We start from the raw sequence: 25,479 nt of genomic DNA, 5'->3' as shown, positions 1-25,479 counted from the left end.
GGAGACCAAAATAGAGTCATTTTGAACAAAATATTTTTTTTCAGGCCATTGGCGCCAAATGCAGTCATCTTGTCTAAAACCGGCCTTTTAAGACTCTAAAAGACAAAAATACAGTCATTAGGACTAAAAATTAATTTCAGACCTATGGTGACCAAATGCAGTTATTTTGACTAAAAAATGCTTTTAAGACACTTGGAGACCAAAATACAGTCATTTTGAAAAAAGAATCAGACCATTGGAGACCAAATGCAGTTATCTTGTCTAAAACTGGCTTTTTAAGAATCTAAAAGACAAAAATAAAATCATTTTGACTAAAAAAAATGTTTCCAACCTTTGGTGACCAAATGCAGTTATTTTGACTAAAAAGGCTTTTTAGACACTTGGAGACCAAAATAAAGTCATTTTGAGCAAAAAATGCTCAGACCATTGGAGACCATTAATGCAGTTATCTTGTCTAAATCCGGCTTTTTAAGACTAAAAAAGACAAAAATACAGTTATTTTGACTAAAAATTAATTTCAGACCTTTGGTGACCAAATGCAGTTATTTGGACTAAAAAAGGCTTTTTAGACACTTGGAGACCAAAATAGAGTCATTTTGACAAAAAAATCAGACCATCTATAGACTAAATGCAGTTATCTTGTCTAAAACCTGCTTTTTAAGACTCTAAAAGACAAAAATACAGTCATTTTGACCAAAAAATGTCTTTCTTTTGGTGACCAAATGCAGTTATTTTGACTAAAAATTACTTTTTAGACACTTTGAGACCAAAATAGAGTCATTTTGACAAAACATTTAGACAATCTATTGAACAAATGCAGTTATTTTGAATAAAAAAGTCTTTTTAGACACATGCAGACCAAAATACCGCCATTTTGACCAAAAAACGTTTTTCACACCATTGGAGACCAAATACAGTTATCTTGTCTAAAACTGGCTTTTTAAAATTCTAAAAGAGAAAAATAAAATAATTTTGACTAAAAAATTTTTTCCAACCTTTGGTGACCAAATGCAGTTATTTGGACTTAAAAAATTCTTTTAAGACACTTGGAGACCAAATACAGTCATTTTGAAAAAAAATTCAGACCATTGGAGACAAAATGCAGTTATCTTGTCTAAAACTGGCTTTTTAAAATTCTAAAAGACAAAAATAAAATGATTTTGACTAAAAAATGTTTTGCAACCTTTGGTGACCAAATGCAGTTATTTTGACTAAAAAAGGCTTTTTAGACACTTGGAGACAAAAATACAGTCATTTTGAGCAAAAAATGTTCAGACCATTGGAGATTATAAATGCAGTTATCTTGTCTAAAACCGGCTTTTTAAGACTTAAAAAGACAAAAATACAGTTATTTTGACTAAAAATTAATTTCAGACCTTTGGTGACCAAATGCAGTTATTTGGACTAAAAAAGGCTTTTTAGACACTTGGAGACCAAAATAGCCATTTTGACAAAAAATTAAGACCATCTATAGACTAAATGCAGTTATCTTGTCTAAAACCTGCTTTTTAAGACTCTAAAAGACAAAATTACAGTCATTTTGACAAAAAAATGTCATACCTTTGGTGACCAAATGCAGTTATTTTGACTAAAAATTACTTTTTAGACACTTTGAGACCAAAATAGAGTCATTTTGACAAAACATTTAGACAATCTATTGACCAAATGCAGTTATTTTGAAAAAAAAAGTCTTTTTAGACACATGCAGACCAAAATACCGCCATTTTGACCAAAAAACGTTTTTCAGGCCATTGGAGACTAAATGCAGTTATCTTGTCTAAAACCGGCTTTTTAAGACTCTAAAAGACAAAAATACAGTCATTTTGACTAAAAATTTATTTCAGACCTTTGGTGACCAAATGCAGTTATTTTGACTAAAAATGCTTTTAAGACACTTGGAGACCAAAATAGAGTCATTTTGACCAAAAAACGTTTTTCAGGCCATTGGAGACCAAATACAGTTATCTTGTCTAAAACTGGCTTTTTAAAATTCTAAAAGAGAAAAATAAAATAATTTTGACTAAAAAATTTTTTCCAACCTTTGGTGACCAAATGCAGTTATTTGGACTTAAAAAATTCTTTTAAGACACTTGGAGACCAAATACAGTCATTTTGAAAAAAAATTCAGACCATTGGAGACAAAATGCAGTTATCTTGTCTAAAACTGGCTTTTTAAAATTCTAAAAGACAAAAATACAGTCATTTTGACTAAAAATTTATTTCAGACCTTTGGTGACCAAATGCAGTTATTTTGACTAAAAATGCTTTTAAGACACTTGGAGACCAAAATAGAGTCATTTTGAACAAAATATTTTTTCAGGCCATTGGCGACCAAATGCAGGTATCTTGTCTAAAACCGGCTTTTTAAGACTCTAAAAGACAAAAATACAGTCAATTTGACTAAAAATTTATTTAAGACCTTTGGTGACCAAATGCAGTTATTTTGACTAAAGATGCTTTTAAGACACTTGGAGACCAAAATACAGTCATTTTGAAAAAAAATTCAGACCATTGGAGATCCCCAAGGCAGTTATCTTGTCTAAAACTGACTTTTAACGACTCTAAAAGACAAAAATAAAATAATTTTGACTAAAAATTTTTTTCCAACCTTTGGTGACCAAATGCAGTTATTTTGACTAAAGATGCTTTTAAGACACTTGGAGACCAAAATACAGTCATGTTGAAAAAAATTCAGACCATTGGAGACCAAATACAGTTATCTTGTCTAAAACTGGCTTTTTAAAATTCTAAAAGACAAAAATAAAATAATTTTGACTAAAAATTTTTTTCCAACCTTTGGTGACCAAATGCAGTTATTTTGACTAAAAAAGGCTTTTTAGACACTTGACAAAAATAGTCATTTTGACAAAAAAAATGTCATACCTTTGGTGACCAAATGCAGTTATTTTGACTAAAAAAAGGCTTTTTAGACACTTGGAGATCAAAATACAGCTATTTTGACCAAAAAATGTTTTTTCAGGCCATTGGAGACTAAATGCAGTTATCTTGCCTTTTTGACCATTTTGTCTATTTTGATAATTTTTTTCCAACCTTGGGTGACCAAATGCAGTTAATTTGACTAAAAAAGGCTTTTTAGAAACTTGGAGTTTAAAATAGAGTCATTCTGAACAAAATATTTTTTTCAGGCCATAGGCGACCAAATGCAGTTATCTTGTCTAAAATCAGCTTTTTAAGACTCTAAAAGACAAAAATACAGACATTTTGACTAAAAATTTATTTCCAACCTTTGGGGACCAAATGCAGTTAATTTGACTAAAAAATGCTTTTAAGACACTTGGAGACCAAAATACAGTCATTTTGAAAAAAAAGTCAGACCATTGGAGACCAAATACAGTTATCTTGTCTAAAACTGGCTTTTTAAGACTCTAAAACACAAAAATACAGTTATTTTGACTAAAAATTTATTTCAGACCTTTGGTGACCAAATGCAGTTATTTTGACTAAAAAAGGCTTTTTAGACACTTGGAGACCAAAATAGAGTCATTTTGACAAAAAATTCAGACCATCTATAGACTAAATGCAGTTATCTTGTCTAAAACCTGCTTTTTAAGACTCTAAAACACAAAAATACAGTCATTTTGACAAAAAATGTCATACCTTTGGTGACCAAATGCAGTTATTTTGACTAAAAATAACTTTTTAGACACTTTTTGACAAAACATTTAGACAATCTATTGACCAAATGCAGTTATTTTGACTAAAAAAGTCTTTTTAGACACATGCAGACCAAAATACCGCCATTTTGACCAAAAAACGTTTTTCAGGCCATTGGAGACTAAATGCAGTTATCTTGTCTAAAACCAGCTTTTTAAGACTGTAAAAGACTAAAATACAGTCATTTTGACTAAAAATTTATTTCAGACCTTTGGTGACCAAATGCAGTTATTTTGACTAAAAAATGCTTTTAAGACACTTGGAGACCAAAATACAGTCATTTTGAAAAAAAATTCAGACCATTGGAGACAAAATGCAGTTATCTTGTCTAAAACTGGCTTTTTAAAATTCTAAAAGACAAAAATAAAATAATTTTGACTAAAATTTTTTTTCCAACCTTTGGTGACCAAATGCAGTTATTTTGACTAAAAAAGGCTTTTTAGACACTTGTTGACAAAAATAGTCATTTTGAGCAAAAAATGTTCAGACCATTGGAGACCATAAATGCAGTTATCTTGTCTAAAACCGGCTTTTTAAGACTCAAAAAGACAAAAATAGTCATTTTGAAAAAAAAATGTCATACCTTTGGTGACCAAATGCAGTTATTTTGACTAAAAAAGGCTTTTTAGACACTTGGAGACCAAAATACAGCCATTTTGACCAAAAAATGTTTTTTCAGGCCATTGGAGACTAAATGCAGTTATCTTGCCTTTTTGACCATTTTGTCTATTTTGATAATTTTTTTCCAACCTTGGGTGACCAAATGCAGTTAATTTGACTAAAAAAGGCTTTTTAGAAACTTGGAGACCAAAATAGAGTCATTATGAACAAAATATTTTTTTCAGGCCATAGGCGACCAAATGCAGTTATCTTGTCTAAAATCAGCTTTTTAAGACTCTAAAAGACAAAAATACAGACATTTTGACTAAAAATTTATTTCCAACCTTTGGGGACCAAATGCAGTTAATTTGACTAAAAAATGCTTTTAAGACACTTGGAGACCAAAATACAGTCATTTTGAAAAAAAAGTCAGACCATTGGAGACCAAATACAGTTATCTTGTCTAAAACTGGCTTTTTAAAATTCTAAAAGACAAAAATAAAATAATTTTGACTAAAATTTTTTTTCCAACCTTTGGTGAGCAAATGCAGTTATTTGGACTTAAAAAAGGCTTTTAAGACACTTGGAGACCAAATACAGTCATTTTGAAAAAAAATTCAGACCATTGGAGACAAAATGCAGTTATCTTGTCTAAAACTGGCTTTTTAAAATTCTAAAAGACAAAAATAAAATAATTTTGACTAAAAAATGTTTTCCAACCTTTGGTGACCAAATGCAGTTATTTTGAATAAAAAAAGCTTTTTAGAAACTTGGAGACCAAAATAGAGTCATTTTGAACAAAATATTTTTTTTCAGGCCATTGGCGCCAAATGCAGTCATCTTGTCTAAAACCGGCCTTTTAAGACTCTAAAAGACAAAAATACAGTCATTAGGACTAAAAATTAATTTCAGACCTATGGTGACCAAATGCAGTTATTTTGACTAAAAAATGCTTTTAAGACACTTGGAGACCAAAATACAGTCATTTTGAAAAAAGAATCAGACCATTGGAGACCAAATGCAGTTATCTTGTCTAAAACTGGCTTTTTAAGAATCTAAAAGACAAAAATAAAATCATTTTGACTAAAAAAATGTTTCCAACCTTTGGTGACCAAATGCAGTTATTTTGACTAAAAAGGCTTTTTAGACACTTGGAGACCAAAATAAAGTCATTTTGAGCAAAAAATGCTCAGACCATTGGAGACCATTAATGCAGTTATCTTGTCTAAATCCGGCTTTTTAAGACTAAAAAAGACAAAAATACAGTTATTTTGACTAAAAATTAATTTCAGACCTTTGGTGACCAAATGCAGTTATTTGGACTAAAAAAGGCTTTTTAGACACTTGGAGACCAAAATAGAGTCATTTTGACAAAAAAATCAGACCATCTATAGACTAAATGCAGTTATCTTGTCTAAAACCTGCTTTTTAAGACTCTAAAAGACAAAAATACAGTCATTTTGACCAAAAAATGTCTTTCTTTTGGTGACCAAATGCAGTTATTTTGACTAAAAATTACTTTTTAGACACTTTGAGACCAAAATAGAGTCATTTTGACAAAACATTTAGACAATCTATTGAACAAATGCAGTTATTTTGAATAAAAAAGTCTTTTTAGACACATGCAGACCAAAATACCGCCATTTTGACCAAAAAACGTTTTTCACACCATTGGAGACCAAATACAGTTATCTTGTCTAAAACTGGCTTTTTAAAATTCTAAAAGAGAAAAATAAAATAATTTTGACTAAAAAATTTTTTCCAACCTTTGGTGACCAAATGCAGTTATTTGGACTTAAAAAATTCTTTTAAGACACTTGGAGACCAAATACAGTCATTTTGAAAAAAAATTCAGACCATTGGAGACAAAATGCAGTTATCTTGTCTAAAACTGGCTTTTTAAAATTCTAAAAGACAAAAATAAAATGATTTTGACTAAAAAATGTTTTGCAACCTTTGGTGACCAAATGCAGTTATTTTGACTAAAAAAGGCTTTTTAGACACTTGGAGACAAAAATACAGTCATTTTGAGCAAAAAATGTTCAGACCATTGGAGATTATAAATGCAGTTATCTTGTCTAAAACCGGCTTTTTAACCACTTTACCACCGGAGGATTTTCCTGCTAAAAGACCAGGGGTTATTTTGCGATTTTTTACTGCGTGACTTTAACGGACAATCGCGCGGTCGTGCGACGCTGTACCTAAACGAATTTCACGTCCTTTTTTTCCCACAAACAGAGCTTTCTTTTGGTGGTATTTGATCACCTGTGCGATTTTTTGATCACGCGCTATAAACAAAAAAAGAGCGTAATTTTTGCAAAAACAACAATATTTTTCACTTTTTTTTATATGAAATTCCCCCAAAAAAAAATGTAAAAATCAAAATTTTTTAAAATTTTCGGCCAATTTGTTTTACGCTACCTATGTTTGGTAAAAAAAATCGCAAAAAGCGTATTTTGATTGGTTTGCGCAAAAGTTATCGCGTTTACTAACAAAGGGAAAGATTTTTGTCATTTTTGGTGTTTTTTTTTTTAACGAGTAATGGCGGCGATCTGCGATTTTTTTTGCGGTACTGCGACATTGCGGCGGACAGATCGGACCCTTGACTGACATTTTTGACACTTTTGGGGGTACCAGTGACATTACTGCAGTAATCAGTGCTATATATATGCACTGTTACTGCAAAAATGACACTGGCAGGGAAGGGGTTAACAGTATTGGACAGGGAGGGGTTAAGTGTGTCCTAGGGGCGTGATTCTAACTGTGTAGGGACAGGTCTACTAGTGTAAAAACAAAGATCAACAGTTCTACATAGTAGAACTGTTTGATCTTCACTTTTACACAGGGAGAACTGACAGGTGGCTTGTTTACACAAGCCGCTCTGTCTTTCTCCCGCTGTAGCGGCGATCGTAGTGTGACCGGCGGACATCGGGTCCGCCAGTCACACTCCCGCACTCCTCCGTGAACGAGCCGAGGCGGGCGCGCGCCTCGGCGGGCGCGCGCCCGCCCGCTATTGGCTCTGGAAGGAGTGACAGGCGAGCGACGTAGACCTACGTCACTCTGCCTGGCCGGGGCCGACTGCCGCAGTAAATATACTGTGCGCAGTCGGCAAGCGGTTAAGACTTAAAAAGACAAAAATACAGTTATTTTGACTAAAAATTAATTTCAGACCTTTGGTGACCAAATGCAGTTATTTGGACTAAAAAAGGCTTTTTAGACACTTGGAGACCAAAATAGCCATTTTGACAAAAAATTAAGACCATCTATAGACTAAATGCAGTTATCTTGTCTAAAACCTGCTTTTTAAGACTCTAAAAGACAAAATTACAGTCATTTTGACAAAAAAATGTCATACCTTTGGTGACCAAATGCAGTTATTTTGACTAAAAATTACTTTTTAGACACTTTGAGACCAAAATAGAGTCATTTTGACAAAACATTTAGACAATCTATTGACCAAATGCAGTTATTTTGAAAAAAAAAGTCTTTTTAGACACATGCAGACCAAAATACCGCCATTTTGACCAAAAAACGTTTTTCAGGCCATTGGAGACTAAATGCAGTTATCTTGTCTAAAACCGGCTTTTTAAGACTCTAAAAGACAAAAATACAGTCATTTTGACTAAAAATTTATTTCAGACCTTTGGTGACCAAATGCAGTTATTTTGACTAAAAAAGGCTTTTTAGACACTTGGAGACAAAAAATACAGTCATTTTGAGCAAAAAATGTTCAGACCATTGGAGATTATAAATGCAGTTATCTTGTCTAAGACCGGATTTTTAAGACTCAAAAAGACAAAAATACAGTTATTTTGACTAAAAATTAATTTCAGACCTTTGGTGACCAAATGCAGTTATTTTGACTAAAAAAGGCTTTTTAGACACTTGGAGACCAAAATACAGTCATTTTGACAAAAAATTCAGACCATCTATAGACTAAATGCAGTTATCTTGTCTAAAACCTGCTTTTTAAGCCTCTAAAAGACAAAAAATACAGTCATTTTGAGCAAAAAATGTTCAGACCATTGGAGATTATAAATGCAGTTATCTTGTCTAAAACCGTCTTTTTAAGACTGTAAAAGACAAAAATACAGTAATTTTGACTAAAAATTTATTTCAGACCTTTGGTGACCAAATGCAGTTATTTTGACTAAAAAATGCTTTTAAGACACTTGGAGACCAAAATACAGTCATTTTGAAAAAAAATTCAGACCATTGGAGACAAAATGCAGTTATCTTGTCTAAAACTGGCTTCTTAAAATTCTAAAAGACAAAAATAAAATAATTTTGACTAAAAATTTTTTTCCAACCTTTGGTGACCAAATGCAGTTATTTTGACTAAAAAAGGCTTTTTAGACACTTGTTGACAAAAATAGTCATTTTGAGCAAAAAATGTTCAGACCATTGGAGACCATAAATGCAGTTATCTTGTCTAATACCGGCTTTTTAAGACTCAAAAAGACAAAAATAGTCATTTTGACAAAAAAATGTCATACCTTTGGTGACCAAATGGAGTTATTTTGACTAAAAAAGGCTTTTGAGACACTTGTTGACAAAAATAGTCATTTTGAGCAAAAAATGTTCAGACCATTGGAGACCATAAATGCAGTTATCTTGTCTAAAACCGGCTTTTTAAGGCTCTAAAAGACAAAAAATACAGTCATTTTTGACTAAATTTTTTTTCCAGACCTTTGGTGACCAAATGCAGTTATTTTGACTTGAAAATGCATTTTAGACACTTGGAGACCAAAATAGAGTCGTTTTGACCAAATTGACTTTTTTCAGGCCATTGGAGCCCAAATGGCCAGTTTTAGACAAATCCTGTCTAAACCATGCAACAAGAAATGTCAGACCATTGGAGACAAAATGCTGTAATCTTTTCTAAAACCGGCTGTTTAAGTCTCTAAAAGACAAAAAATACAGTAATTTTGAGTAATTTTTTTTCAGACCAAATGCAGTTATGTTGACTAAAAAAGGCTTTTTAGACACTTAGAGCCCAAAATAGTCATTTTGACCAAAACATTGTTTTCATGCCATTGGAGCCCAAATGGCCAGTTTTAGACAAATCTTGTCTAAAACCGTCTTTTTAAAGCTGTAAAAGACATACAGTCATTTTGACTAAATTTTTTGTCAGACCTTTGGTGACCAAATGCAGTTATTTTGACTTAAAAAAGGCTTTTCAAGACACTTGGAGACCAAAATAGTAATTTTTACCAAAAAAGGTTTTCAGGCCATTGGAGCCCAAATGGCCGGTTTTAGACAAATCTTGTCTAAAACCGGCTTTTTAAAACTCTAAAAGACAAAAATACAGTAATTTTTACTAACATTTTTTTCCAGACAATTGGTGACCAAATGCAGTTATTTTGACTAAAAAAGGCTTTGTAGACACCTGGAGACCAAAATACAGTCATTTTGACCCTAGAAAAAATGTCAGACCATTGAAGACGAAATGCAGTAATCTTGTCTAAAACCGGCTTTTTAAGACTCTAAAAGACAAAAAATAGTTATTTTGACCAAAACATTTTTTCATGCCATTGGAGCCCAAATGGCCGGCTTTAGACAAATCTTGTCTAAAACCGGCTTTTTAAGGCTCTAAAAGACAAAATTACTGTCATTTTTACTATTTTTTTGTCAGACCTTTGGGGACCAAAAGCCTATTTTAGTCAAAATAACTGCATTTGGTCACCAATGCTCTGGAAACAAAATTAGTAAAAAATGACTGTATTTTTGTCTTTTTGTCCCTGTAAATGGGCGGTTTTAGACAAGATAACTGCATTTTGTTACCAGTGATCTGAAAACATTTTTTTTGGTCAAAATGACTCTATTTTTGGTCTCCAAGTGTCTAAAAAGCCCCTTTTAGTCAAAATAACTGTATTTGGTCACCAAAGGTGTGAAAAAATATTTAGTCAAAATTACTGTATTTTTTGTCTTTTAGAGCCTTAAAAAGCCTGTTTTTAGACAAGATAACTTTATTTTGGGCTCCAATGGCCTGAAAAATTGTTTTGGTCAAAATGACTATCTTGGTCTCCAAGTGTCTGAAAACCTTTTTTAGCCAAAATGACTGTATTTTTGTCTTTTAGAGTCTTAAAACGCCGGATTTAGACAAGATAATTGCATTTCGTTACCATTGATCTGAAAACTTTTTTTGTTCAAAATGATTCTATTTTGGTCTCCAAGTGTCTAAAAATCCCTTTTTAGTCAAAATAACTGCATTTGGTCACCGAAGGTCTGAAAAAAAAAATAGTCAAAATGATTGTATTTTCGTCTATTAGAGTCTTAAAAAGCCGGTTTTGGACAAGATAATTGCATTTGGTAACCAATCGCCTGAAACATTTGTTTGGGTTCAAATTGACTCTATTTTGGTTTCAGAGTGTCTAAAGGCCTATTTAAGTCAAAATATTTTTGTCTTTTAGAGTCTTCAAAAGCCGGTTTTAGACAAGATAATTGCATTTCGTATGCAGTGATCTGAAAACATTTTTTTGGTCAAAATAATTCTATTTTGGTCTCCAAGTGTCTAAAAAGCCATTTTTTGTCAAAATAACTGCATTTGGTCACCGAAGGTCTGAAAAAATTTTTAGTCAAAATGATTGTATTTGTCTTAAACAGCCGGTTTTAGACAAGATAATTGCATTTCGTAACCAGTGATCTGAAAACATTTTTTTGCTCAAAATGACTGTATTTTTGTCTCCAAGTGTCTAAAAAGCCTATTTTAGTCAAAATAACTGCATTTGGTCACCAAAGGTTGCAAAACATTTTTTAGTCAAAATCATTTTATTTTTGTCTTTTAGAATTTTAAAAAGCCAGTTTTAGACAAGATAACTGCATTTTGTCTCCAATGGTCTGAATTTTTTTTCAAAATGACTGTATTTTGGTCTCCAAGTGTCTAAAAAGCACATTTTAGTCAAAATAACTGCATTTGGTCACCAAAGGTTGGAAAAATTTTTTTAGTCAAAATTATTTTATTTTTGTCCTTTAGAATTTTAAAAAGCCAGTTTTAGACAAGATAACTGCATTTTGTCTCCAATGGTCTGAATTTTTTTTCAAAATGACTGTATTTTGGTCTCCAAGTGTCTAAAAAGCACTTTTTAGTCAAAATAACTGCATTTGGTCACCAAAGGTTGGAAAATTTTTTTTAGTCAAAATTATTTTATTTTTGTCTTTTAGAATTTTAAAAAGCCAGTTTTAAGACAAGATAACTGCATTTGGTCTCCAATGGTCTGATTTTTTTTCAAAATGACTGTATTTTGGTCTCCAAGTGTCTAAAAAGCCTTTCTTAGTCAAAATAACTACGTTTGGTCACCAAAGGTCTGAAAAACTTTTTTAGCCAAAATGACTATATTTTCGTCTTTTAGAGTCTTAAATCACTGCTTTTAGACAAGATAAACTACATTTGGTAACCAATGGCCTGAAAAAATGTTTTTGGTCAAAATGACTCTATTTAGGTCTCCAAGTGTCTAAAAAGCCCCTTTTAGTCAAAATAACTGCATTTGGTCACCAAAGGTCTGAAAAAATGTAGTCAAAATGATTGTATTTTCGTCTGTAAGAGTCTTAAAAAGCCGGTTTTGGACAAGATAATTGCATTTCGTTACCAGTGATCTGAAAACATTTTTTTGGTCAAAATGACTCTATTTTGGTCTCCAAGTGTCTAAAAAGCCCCTTTTAGTCAAAATAACTGCATTTGGTCACAAAAGGTCTGAAAAAAAATGTAGTCAAAATGATTCTATTTTCGTCTGTAAGAGTCTTAAAAAGCCGGTTTTGGACAAGATAATTGCATTTGGTAACCAATCGCCTGAAACATTTGTTTGGGTTCAAATTGACTCTATTTTGGTTTCAGAGTGTCTAAAAGCTATTTTAGTCAAAATGAATGCATTTGGTCACCAAAGGTCTGAAAACCTTTTTTTTTAGCTATTAGCTTTTTTAGCTATTTTTGTCTTTTAGAGTCTTCAAAAGCCGGTTGACAAGATAATTGCATTTCGTTACCAGTGATCTGAATACATTTTTTTGGTCAAAATGACTCAAAGTGTCTAAAAAGCCTTTCTTAGTCAAAATAACTACGTTTGGTCACCAAAGGTCTGAAAAACTTTTTTTAGCCAAAATGACTGTATTTTTGTCTTTTAGAGTCTTTAAACACTGCTTTTAGACAAGATAAACTACATTTGGTAACCAATGGCCTGAAAAAATGTTTTTGGTCAAAATGACTCTATTTAGGTCTCCAAGTGTCCAAAAAGCCATTTTTAGTCAAAATAACTACGTTTGGTCACCAAAGGTCTGAAAAACTTTTTTAGCCAAAATGACTGTATTTTTGTCTTTTAGAGTCTTAAACAGCCGGTTTTAGACAAGATAATTGCATTTCGTTACCAGTGATCTGAAAAAAATTTTTTGGTCAAAATGACTCTATTGTGGTCTCCATGTGTCTAAAAATCCCTTTTTAGTCAAAATAACTGCATTTGGTCACCGAAGGTCTGAAATAAAAATTTAGTCAAAATGACTGTATTTTCGTCTATTAGAGTTTTAAAAAGCCAGTTTTTGACAAGATAATTGCATTTGGTAACCAATCGCCTGTAACATTTGTTTGGGTCAAAATGACTCTATTTAGGTCTCCAAGTGTCAAAAAACCCTATTTTATTCAAAATAAATGCTTTTGTTCAGCAAAGGTCTGAAAACCTTTTTTTAGCCAAAATGACTATATTTTTGTATTTTAGAGTCTTAAAACACCGCTTTTAGACAAGATTTGGAACTCTTGGTTACCAATGGCCTGAAAACTTTTTTTGGTCAAAATGACTCTATTTAGGTCTCCAAGTGTCTAAAAAGCCCTTTTTAGTCAAAATAACTATGTTTGGTCACCAAAGGTTTGAAAAACTTTTTTTAGCCAAAATGACTGTATTTTTGTCTTTTAGAGTCTTAAAAAGCCGGTTTTAGACAAGATAATTGCATTTCGTTACCAGCGATCTGAAAACATTTTTTTTGGTCAAAATGACTCTATTTTGGTCTCCATGTGTCTAAAAAGCCCTTTTTAGTCAAAATAACTGCATTTGGTCACCAAAGGTCTTAAAAAAATGTATTTCAAATTATTGTATTTTCGTCTATTAGAGTCTAAAAAAGCCGGTTTTGGACAAGATAATTGCATTTGGTAACCAATCGCATGAAACATTTGTTTGGGTCAAAATGACTCTATTTTGGTCTCCAAGTGTCTAAAAAGCTTATTTTAGACAAGAAAAATGACATTTGGTAACTAATGGCCTGAAAAAATGTTTTTGGTCAAAATGACTCTATTTAGGTCTCCAAGTGTCTAAAAAGCCATTTTAAGTCAAAATAACTACGTTTGGCCACCCAAGGTCTGAAAATCTTTTTTTTAGCAGAAATGACTATATTTTTGTCCTTTAGAGTCATAAAAAGCCGGTTTTAGACAAGATAATTGCATTTCGTTACCAGTGATCTGAAAACATTTTTTTGGTCAAAATGATTCTATTTTGGTCTCCAAGTGTCTAAAGAGCCCTTTTTAGTCAAAATAACTGCATTTCGTCACCGAAGGTCTGAAATAAAAATTTAGTCAAAATGACTGTATTTTCGTCTATTAGAGTTTTAAAAATCCGATTTTTGACAAGATAATTGCATTTGGTAACATTTGTTTGGGTCAAAATGACTCTATTTAGGTCTCCAAGTGTCTAAAAACCCTATTTTAGTCAAAATAAATGCATTTATTCACCAAAGGTCTGAAAACCTTTTTTTTTAGCCAAAATGACTATATTTTTGTATTTTAGAGTCTTAAAACACCGCTTTTAGACAAGATAAGGAACTCTTGGTAACCAATGGCCTGAAAACTTTTTTTGGTCAAAATGACTCTATTTAGGTCTCCAAGTTTCTAAAAAGCCCTTTTTAGTCAAAATAACTACGTTTGGTGGCCAAAGGTTTGAAAAACTTTTTTTTAGCCAAAATGACTGTATTTTTGTCTTTTAGTGTCTTAAAACAATGCTTTTAGACAAGATATTTGATAACAAATGGCCTGAAAAAATGTTTTTGATCAAAATGACTCTATTTAGGTCTCCAAGTGTCTAAAAAGCCATTTTTAGTCAAAATAACTACGTTTGGTCACCCAAGGTCTGAAAATCTTTTTTTAGCAGAAATGACTGTATTTTTGTCTTTTAGAGTCTTAAAAAGCCGGTTTTAGACAAGATAATTGCATTTCGTTACCAGTGATCTGAAAACATTTTTTTGGTCAAAATGACTCTATTTTTGGTCTCGAAGTGTCTAAAAAGCCCCTTTTAGTCAAAATAACTGTATTTGGTCACCAAAGGTCTGAAAAAAAATGTAGTCAAAATGATTGTATTTTCGTCTATTAGAGTCTTAAAAAGCAGGTTTTGGACAAGTTAATTGCATTTGGTAACCAATCGCCTGTAACATTTGTTTGGGTCAAAATGACTCTATTTAGGTCTCCAAGTCTTTTTTAGTCAAAATAACTGCATTTGGTCACCAAAGGTCTGAAATAAAAATTTAGTCAAAATGACTGTATTTTCGTCTATTAGAGTCTTAAAAAGCCGGTTTTTTACAAGATATTTGTATTTGGTAACTAAACGGCCAGAAACATTTGTTTGGGTTCAAACTGACTCTATATTGGTTTCAGAGTGTCTAAAAGCCTATTTTAGTCAAAATAAATGCATTTGGTCACCAAAGGTCTGAAAACCTTTTTTTAGCCAAAATGACTATATTTTTGTATTTTAGAGTCTTAAAACACCGCTTTTAGACAAGATAAGAACTCTTGGTCACCAAAGGTCTGAAAAACTTTTTTAGCCAAAATGACTGTATTTTTTTCTTTTAGAGTCTTAAACAGCCGGTTTTAGACAAGATAATTGCATTTCGTTACCAGTGATCTGAAAAAAAATTTTTGGTCAAAATGACTCGCATTTCGTTACCAGTGATCTGAAAACATTTTTTTGGTCAAAATGACTCTATTGTGGTCTCCATGTGTCTAAAAATACCTTTTTAGTCAAAATAACTGCATTTGGTCACCGAAGGTCTGAAATAAAAATTTAGTCAAAATGACTGTATTTTCGTCTATTAGAGTTTTAAAAAGCCAGTTTTTGACAAGATAATTGCATTTGGTAACCAATCGCCTGTAACATTTGTTTGGGTCAAAATGACTCTATTTAGGTCTCCAAGTGTCTAAAAAGCCCTTTTTAGTCAAAATAACTATGTTTGGTCACCAAAGGTTTGAAAAACTTTTTTTAGCCAAAATGACTGTATTTTTGTCTTTTAGAGTCTTAAAAAGCCGGTTTTAGACAAGATAATTGCATTTCGTTACCAGCGATCTGAAAACATTTTTTTTGGTCAAAATGACTCTATTTTGGTCTCCATGTGTCTAAAAAGCCCTTTTTAGTCAAAATAACTGCATTTGGTCACCAAAGGTCTTAAAAAAAATGTATTTCAAATTATTGTATTTTCGTCTATTAGAGTCTAAAAAAGCCGGTTTTGGACAAGATAATTGCATTTGGTAACCAATCGCATGAAACATTTGTTTGGGTCAAAATGACTCTTTTTTGGTCTCCAAGTGTCTAAAAAGCTTATTTTAGTCGAAATAAATGCAATTTGTCACCAAAGGTCTGAAAACCTTTTTTTTAGCCAAAATGACTGTATTTTTGTCTTTTAGTGTCTTAAAACACCGCTTTTAGACAAGATAAACTACTTTTGGTAACCAATGGCCTGAAAAATGTTTTTGGTCAAAATGACTCTATTTAGGTCTCCAAGTGTCTTAAAAGCCCTTTTTAGTCAAAATAACTACGTTTGGTCACCAAAGGTTTGAAAAACTTTTTTTAGCCAAAATGCCTGTATTTTTGTCTTTTAGAGTCTTAAAACACTACTTTTAGACAAGAAAAATGACATTTGGTAACTAATGGCCTGAAAAAATGTTTTTGGTCAAAATGACTCTATTTAGGTCTCCAAAAAGCCATTTTAAGTCAAAATAACTACGTTTGGCCACCCAAGGTCTGAAAATCTTTTTTTAGCAGAAATGACTATATTTTTGTCCTTTAGAGTCATAAAAAGCCGGTTTTGGACAAGATAATTGCATTTCGTTACCAGTGATCTGAAAACATTTTTTTGGTCAAAATGATTCTATTTTGGTCTCCAAGTGTCTAAAGAGCCCTTTTTAGTCAAAATAACTGCATTTGGTCACCGAAGGTCTGAAATAAAAATTTAGTCAAAATGACTGTATTTTCGTCTATTAGAGTTTTAAAAATCCGGTTTTTGACAAGATAATTGCATTTGGTAACCAATCGCCTGTAACATTTGTTTGGGTCAAAATGACTCTATTTAGGTCTCCAAGTGTCTAAAAACCCTATTTTAGTCAAAATAAATGCATTTATTCACCAAAGGTCTGAAAACCTTTTTTTTTTAGCCAAAATGACTATATTTCTGTATTTTAGAGTCTTAAAACACCGCTTTTAGACAAGATAAGGAACTCTTGGTAACCAATGGCCTGAAAACTTTTTTTGGTCAAAATGACTCTATTTAGGTCTCCAAGTTTCTAAAAAGCCCTTTTTAGTCAAAATAACTACGTTTGGTGGCCAAAGGTTTGAAAAACTTTTTTTTAGCCAAAATGACTGTATTTTTGTCTTTTAGTGTCTTAAAACAATGCTTTTAGACAAGATATTTGGTAACAAATGGCCTGAAAAAATGTTTTTGATCAAAATGACTCTATTTAGGTCTCCAAGAGTCTAAAAAGCCATTTTTAGTCAAAATAACTACGTTTGGTCACCCAAGGTCTGAAAATATTTTTTTAGCAGAAATGACTGTATTTTTGTCTTTTAGAGTCTTAAAAAGCCGGTTTTAGACAAGATAATTGCATTTCGTTACCAGTGATCTGAAAACATTTTTTTGGCCAAAATGACTCTATTTTTGGTCTCGAAGTGTCTAAAAAGCCCCTTTTAGTCAAAATAACTGTATTTGGTCACCAAAGGTCTGAAAAAAAAATTTAGTCAAAATGACTGTATTTTCGTCTATTAGAGTCTAAAAAAGCCGGTTTTGGACAAGATAATTGCATTTGGTAACCAATCGCATGAAACATTTGTTTGGGTCAAAATGACTCTATTTTGGTCTCCAAGTGTCTAAAAAGCTTATTTTAGTCGAAATAAATGCAATTTGTCACCAAAGGTCTGAAAACCTTTTTTTTAGCCAAAATGACTGTATTTTTGTCTTTTAGTGTCTTAAAACACCGCTTTTAGACAAGATAAACTACTTTTGGTAACCAATGGCCTGAAAAATGTTTTTGGTCAAAATGACTCTATTTAGGTCTCCAAGTGTCTTAAAAGCCCTTTTTAGTCAAAATAACTACGTTTGGTCACCAAAGGTTTGAAAAACTTTTTTTAGCCAAAATGCCTGTATTTTTGTCTTTTAGAGTCTTAAAACACTACTTTTAGACAAGAAAAATGACATTTGGTAACTAATGGCCTGAAAAAATGTTTTTGGTCAAAATGACTCTATTTAGGTCTCCAAAAAGCCATTTTAAGTCAAAATAACTACGTTTGGCCACCCAAGGTCTGAAAATCTTTTTTTAGCAGAAATGACTATATTTTTGTCCTTTAGAGTCATAAAAAGCCGGTTTTAGACAAGATAATTGCATTTCGTTACCAGTGATCTGAAAACATTATTTTGGTCAAAATGATTCTATTTTGGTCTCTAAGTGTCTAAAGAGCCCTTTTTAGTCAAAATAACTGCATTTGGTCACCGAAGGTCTGAAATAAAAATTTAGTCAAAATGACTGTATTTTCGTCTATTAGAGTTTTAAAAATCCGGTTTTTGACAAGATAATTGCATTTGGTAACCAATCGCCTGTAACATTTGTTTGGGTCAAAATGACTCTATTTAGGTCTCCAAGTGTCTAAAAACCCTATTTTAGTCAAAATAAATGCATTTATTCACCAAAGGTCTGAAAACCTTTTTTTTTTTAGCCAAAATGACTATATTTTTGTATTTTAGAGTCTTAAAACACCGCTTTTAGACAAGATAAGGAACTCTTGGTAACCAATGGCCTGAAAACTTTTTTTGGTCAAAATGACTCTATTTAGGTCTCCAAGTTTCTATAAAGCCCTTTTTAGTCAAAATAACTACGTTTGGTGGCCAAAGGTTTGAAAAACTTTTTTTTAGCCAAAATGACTGTATTTTTGTCTTTTAGTGTCTTAAAACAATGCTTTTAGACAAGATATTTGGTAACAAATGGCCTGAAAAAATGTTTTTGATCAAAATGACTCTATTTAGGTCTCCAAGAGTCTAAAAAGCCATTTTTAGTCAAAATAACTACGTTTGGTCACCCAAGGTCTGAAAATCTTTTTTTAGCAGAAATGACTGTATTTTTGTCTTTTAGAGTCTTAAAAAGCCGGTTTTAGACAAGATAATTGCATTTCGTTACCAGTGATCTGAAAACATTTTTTTGGTCAAAATGACACTATTTTTGGTCTCGAAGTGTCTAAAAAGCCCCTTTTAGTCAAAATAACTGTATTTGGTCACCAAAGGTCTGAAAAAAAATGTAGTCAAAATGATTGTATTTTCGTCTATTAGAGTTTTTGGACAAGTTAATTGCATTTGGTAACCATTCGCCTGTAACATTTGTTTGGGTCAAAATGACTCTATTTAGGTCTCCAAGTCTTTTTTAGTCAAAATAACTGCATTTGGTCACCAAAGGTCTGAAATACAAATTTAGTCAAAATGACTGTATTTTCGTCTATTAGAGTCTTAAAAAGCCGGTTTTTTACAAGATATTTGTATTTGGTAACTAAACGGCCAGAAACATTTGTTCAAACTGACTCTATATTGGTTTCAGAGTGTCTAAAAGCCTATTTTAGTCAAAATAAATGCATTTGGTCACCAAAGGTCTGAAAACCTTTTTTTAGCCAAAATGACTATATTTTTGTATTTTAGAGTCTTAAAACACCGCTTTTAGACAAGATAAGGAACTCTTGGTCACCAAAGGTCTGAAAAACTTTTTTAGCCAAAATGACTGTATTTTTGTCTTTTAGAGTCTTAAACAGCCGGTTTTAGACAAGATAATTGCATTTCGTTACCAGTGATCTGAAAAAAAATTTTTGGTCAAAATGACTCGCATTTCGTTACCAGTGATCTGAAAACATTTTTTTGGTCAAAATGACTCTATTGTGGTCTCCATGTGTCTAAAAATCCCTTTTTAGTCAAAATAACTGCATTTGGTCACCGAAGGTCTGAAATAAAAATTTAGTCAAAATGACTGTATTTTCGTCTATTAGAGTTTTAAAAAGCCAGTTTTTGACAAGATAATTGCATTTGGTAACCAATCGCCTGTAACATTTGTTTGGGTCAAAATGACTCTATTTAGGTCTCCAAGTGTCAATAAACCCTATTATAGTCAAAATAAATGCTTTTGTTCAGCAAAGGTCTGAAAACCTTTTTTTAGCCAAAATGACTATATTTTTGTATTTTAGAGTCTTAAAACACCGCTTTTAGACAAGATAAGGAACTCTTGGTAACCAATGGCCTGAAAACTTTTTTTGGTCAAAATGACTCTATTTAGGTCTCCAAGTTTCTAAAAAGCCCTTTTTAGTCAAAATAACTATGTTTGGTCACCAAAGGTTTGAAAAACTTTTTTTAAGCCAAAATGACTGTATTTTTGTCTTTTAGAGTCTTAAAAAGCCGGTTTTAGACAAGATAATTGCATTTCGTTACCAGCGATCTGAAAACATTTTTTTTGGTCAAAATGACTCTATTTTGGTCTCCATGTGTCTAAAAAGCCCTTTTTAGTCAAAATAACTGCATTTGGTCACCAAAGGTCTTAAAAAAAATGTATTTCAAATTATTGTATTTTCGTCTATTAGAGTCTAAAAAAGCCGGTTTTGGACAAGATAATTGCATTTGGTAACCAATCGCATGAAACATTTGTTTGGGTCAAAATGACTCTATTTTGGTCTCCAAGTGTCTAAAAAGCTTATTTTAGACAAGAAAAATGACATTTGGTAACTAATGGCCTGAAAAAATGTTTTTGGTCAAAATGACTCTATTTAGGTCTCCAAGTGTCTAAAAAGCCATTTTAAGTCAAAATAACTACGTTTGGCCACCCAAGGTCTGAAAATCTTTTTTTTAGCAGAAATGACTATATTTTTGTCCTTTAGAGTCATAAAAAGCCGGTTTTAGACAAGATAATTGCATTTCGTTACCAGTGATCTGAAAACATTTTTTTGGTCAAAATGATTCTATTTTGGTCTCCAAGTGTCTAAAGAGCCCTTTTTAGTCAAAATAACTGCATTTGGTCACCGAAGGTCTGAAATAAAAATTTAGTCAAAATGACTGTATTTTCGTCTATTAGAGTTTTAAAAATCCGGTTTTTGACAAGATAATTGCATTTGGTAACCAATCGCCTGTAACATTTGTTTGGGTCAAAATGACTCTATTTAGGTCTCCAAGTGTCTAAAAACCCTATTTTAGTCAAAATAAATGCATTTATTCACCAAAGGTCTGAAAACCTTTTTTTTTTAGCCAAAATGACTATATTTTTGTATTTTAGAGTCTTAAAACACCGCTTTTAGACAAGATAAGGAACTCTTGGTAACCAATGGCCTGAAAACTTTTTTTGGTCAAAATGACTCTATTTAGGTCTCCAAGTTTCTAAAAAGCCCTTTTTAGTCAAAATAACTACGTTTGGTGGCCAAAGGTTTGAAAAACTTTTTTTTAGCCAAAATGACTGTATTTTTGTCTTTTAGTGTCTTAAAACAATGCTTTTAGACAAGATATTTGGTAACAAATGGCCTGAAAAAATGTTTTTGATCAAAATTACTCTATTTAGGTCTCCAAGTGTCTAAAAAGCCATTTTTAGTCAAAATAACTACGTTTGGTCACCCAAGGTCTGAAAATCTTTTTTTAGCAGAAATGACTGTATTTTTGTCTTTTAGAGTCTTAAAAAGCCGGTTTTAGACAAGATAATTGCATTTCGTTACCAGTGATCTGAAAACATTTTTTTGGTCAAAATGACTCTATTTTTGGTCTCGAAGTGTCTAAAAAGCCCCTTTTAGTCAAAATAACTGTATTTGGTCACCAAAGGTCTGAAAAAAAATGTAGTCAAAATGATTGTATTTTCGTCTATTAGAGTCTTAAAAAGCCGGTTTTGGACAAGTTAATTGCATTTGGTAACCAATCGCCTGTAACATTTGTTTGGGTCAAAATGACTCTATTTAGGTCTTCAAGTCTTTTTTAGTCAAAATAACTGCATTTGGTCACCAAAGGTCTGAAATAAAAATTTAGTCAAAATGACTGTATTTTCGTCTATTAGAGTCTTAAAAAGCCGTTTTTTTACAAGATATTTGTATTTGGTAACTAAACGGCCAGAAACATTTGTTCAAACTGACTCTATATTGGTTTCAGAGTGTCTAAAAGCCTATTTTAGTCAAAATAAATGCATTTGGTCACCAAAGGTCTGAAAACCTTTTTTTAGCCAAAATGACTATATTTTTGTATTTTAGAGTCTTAAAACACCGCTTTTAGACAAGATAAGGAACTCTTGGTCACCAAAGGTCTGAAAAACTTTTTTAGTCAAAATGACTCTATTTAGGTCTCCAAGTGTCAAAAAACCCTATTTTAGTCAAAATAAATGCTTTTGTTCAGCAAAGGTCTGAAAACCTTTTTTTAGCCAAAATGACTATATTTTTGTATTTTAGAGTCTTAAAACACCGCTTTTAGACAAGATAAGGAACTCTTGGTTACCAATGGCCTGAAAACTTTTTTTGGTCAAAATGACTCTATTTAGGTCTCCAAGTGTCTAAAAAGCCCTTTTTAGTCAAAATAACTATGTTTGGTCACCAAAGGTTTGAAAAACTTTTTTTAGCCAAAATGACTGTATTTATGTCTTTTAGAGTCTTAAAAAGCCGGTTTTAGACAAGATAATTGCATTTCGTTACCAGCGATCTGAAAACATTTTTTTTGGTCAAAATGACTCTATTTTGGTCTGCATGTGTCTAAAAAGCCCTTTTTAGTCAAAATAACTGCATTTGGTCACCAAAGGTCTTAAAAAAAATGTATTTCAAATTATTGTATTTTCGTCTATTAGAGTCTAAAAAAGCCGGTTTTGGACAAGATAATTGCATTTGGTAACCAATCGCATGAAACATTTGTTTGGGTCAAAATGACTCTATTTTGGTCTCCAAGTGTCTAAAAAGCTTATTTTAGTCGAAATAAATGCAATTTGTCACCAAAGGTCTGAAAACCTTTTTTTTAGCCAAAATGACTGTATTTTTGTCTTTTAGTGTCTTAAAACACAGCTTTTAGACAAGATAAACTACTTTTGGTAACCAATGGCCTGAAAAATGTTTTTGGTCAAAATGACTCTATTTAGGTCTCCAAGTGTCTTAAAAGCCCTTTTTAGTCAAAATAACTACGTTTGGTCACCAAAGGTTTGAAAAACTTTTTTTAGCCAAAATGACTGTATTTTTGTCTTTTAGAGTCTTAAAACACTACTTTTAGACAAGAAAAATGACATTTGGTAACTAATGGCCTGAAAAAATGTTTTTGGTCAAAATGACTCTATTTAGGTCTCCAAAAAGCCATTTTAAGTCAAAATAACTACGTTTGGCCACCCAAGGTCTGAAAATCTTTTTTTTAGCAGAAATGACTATATTTTTGTCCTTTAGAGTCATAAAAAGCCGGTTTTAGACAAGATAATTGCATTTCGTTACCAGTGATCTGAAAACATTTTTTTGGTCAAAATGATTCTATTTTGGTCTCCAAGTGTCTAAAGAGCCCTTTTTAGTCAAAATAACTGCATTTGGTCACCGAAGGTCTGAAATAAAAATTTAGTCAAAATGACTGTATTTTCGTCTATTAGAGTTTTAAAAATCCGGTTTTTGACAAGATAATTGCATTTGGTAACCAATCGCCTGTAACATTTGTTTGGGTCAAAATGACTCTATTTAGGTCTCCAAGTGTCTAAAAACCCTATTTTAGTCAAAATAAATGCATTTATTCACCAAAGGTCTGAAAACCTTTTTTTTTTAGCCAAAATGACTATATTTTTGTATTTTAGGGTCTTAAAACACCGCTTTTAGACAAGATAAGGAACTCTTGGTAACCAATGGCCTGAAAACTTTTTTTGGTCAAAATGACTCTACTTAGGTCTCCAAGTTTCTAAAAAGCCCTTTTTAGTCAAAATAACTACGTTTGGTGGCCAAAGGTTTGAAAAACTTTTTTTTAGCCAAAATGACTGTATTTTTGTCTTTTAGTGTCTTAAAACAATGCTTTTAGACAAGATATTTGGTAACAAATGGCCTGAAAAAATGTTTTTGATCAAAATGACTCTATTTAGGTCTCCAAGAGTCTAAAAAGCCATTTTTAGTCAAAATAACTACGTTTGGTCACCCAAGGTCTGAAAATATTTTTTTAGCAGAAATGACTGTATTTTTGTCTTTTAGAGTCTTAAAAAGCCGGTTTTAGACAAGATAATTGCATTTCGTTACCAGTGATCTGAAAACATTTTTTTGGCCAAAATGACTCTATTTTTGGTCTCGAAGTGTCTAAAAAGCCCCTTTTAGTCAAAATAACTGTATTTGGTCACCAAAGGTCTGAAAAAAAAATTTAGTCAAAATGACTGTATTTTCGTCTATTAGAGTCTAAAAAAGCCGGTTTTGGACAAGATAATTGCATTTGGTAACCAATCGCATGAAACATTTGTTTGGGTCAAAATGACTCTATTTTGGTCTCCAAGTGTCTAAAAAGCTTATTTTAGTCGAAATAAATGCAATTTGTCACCAAAGGTCTGAAAACCTTTTTTTTAGCCAAAATGACTGTATTTTTGTCTTTTAGTGTCTTAAAACACCGCTTTTAGACAAGATAAACTACTTTTGGTAACCAATGGCCTGAAAAATGTTTTTGGTCAAAATGACTCTATTTAGGTCTCCAAGTGTCTTAAAAGCCCTTTTTAGTCAAAATAACTACGTTTGGTCACCAAAGGTTTGAAAAACTTTTTTTAGCCAAAATGCCTGTATTTTTGTCTTTTAGAGTCTTAAAACACTACTTTTAGACAAGAAAAATGACATTTGGTAACTAATGGCCTGAAAAAATGTTTTTGGTCAAAATGACTCTATTTAGGTCTCCAAAAAGCCATTTTAAGTCAAAATAACTACGTTTGGCCACCCAAGGTCTGAAAATCTTTTTTTAGCAGAAATGACTATATTTTTGTCCTTTAGAGTCATAAAAAGCCGGTTTTAGACAAGATAATTGCATTTCGTTACCAGTGATCTGAAAACATTATTTTGGTCAAAATGATTCTATTTTGGTCTCCAAGTGTCTAAAGAGCCCTTTTTAGTCAAAATAACTGCATTTGGTCACCGAAGGTCTGAAATAAAAATTTAGTCAAAATGACTGTATTTTCGTCTATTAGAGTTTTAAAAATCCGGTTTTTGACAAGATAATTGCATTTGGTAACCAATCGCCTGTAACATTTGTTTGGGTCAAAATGACTCTATTTAGGTCTCCAAGTGTCTAAAAACCCTATTTTAGTCAAAATAAATGCATTTATTCACCAAAGGTCTGAAAACCTTTTTTTTTTTAGCCAAAATGACTATATTTTTGTATTTTAGAGTCTTAAAACACCGCTTTTAGACAAGATAAGGAACTCTTGGTAACCAATGGCCTGAAAACTTTTTTTGGTCAAAATGACTCTATTTAGGTCTCCAAGTTTCTATAAAGCCCTTTTTAGTCAAAATAACTACGTTTGGTGGCCAAAGGTTTGAAAAACTTTTTTTTAGCCAAAATGACTGTATTTTTGTCTTTTAGTGTCTTAAAACAATGCTTTTAGACAAGATATTTGGTAACAAATGGCCTGAAAAAATGTTTTTGATCAAAATGACTCTATTTAGGTCTCCAAGAGTCTAAAAAGCCATTTTTAGTCAAAATAACTACGTTTGGTCACCCAAGGTCTGAAAATCTTTTTTTAGCAGAAATGACTGTATTTTTGTCTTTTAGAGTCTTAAAAAGCCGGTTTTAGACAAGATAATTGCATTTCGTTACCAGTGATCTGAAAACATTTTTTTGGTCAAAATGACACTATTTTTGGTCTCGAAGTGTCTAAAAAGCCCCTTTTAGTCAAAATAACTGTATTTGGTCACCAAAGGTCTGAAAAAAAATGTAGTCAAAATGATTGTATTTTCGTCTATTAGAGTTTTTGGACAAGTTAATTGCATTTGGTAACCATTCGCCTGT

Source organism: Pelophylax lessonae (assembly GCF_965119305.1).
Source record: "Pelophylax lessonae genome assembly, chromosome: 12".
In the NCBI taxonomy this organism is placed as follows: Eukaryota; Metazoa; Chordata; class Amphibia; order Anura; family Ranidae; genus Pelophylax; species Pelophylax lessonae.
The sequence above is the reverse complement of the archived record's forward strand: the minus strand, read 5'-3'. Positions refer to the sequence as shown.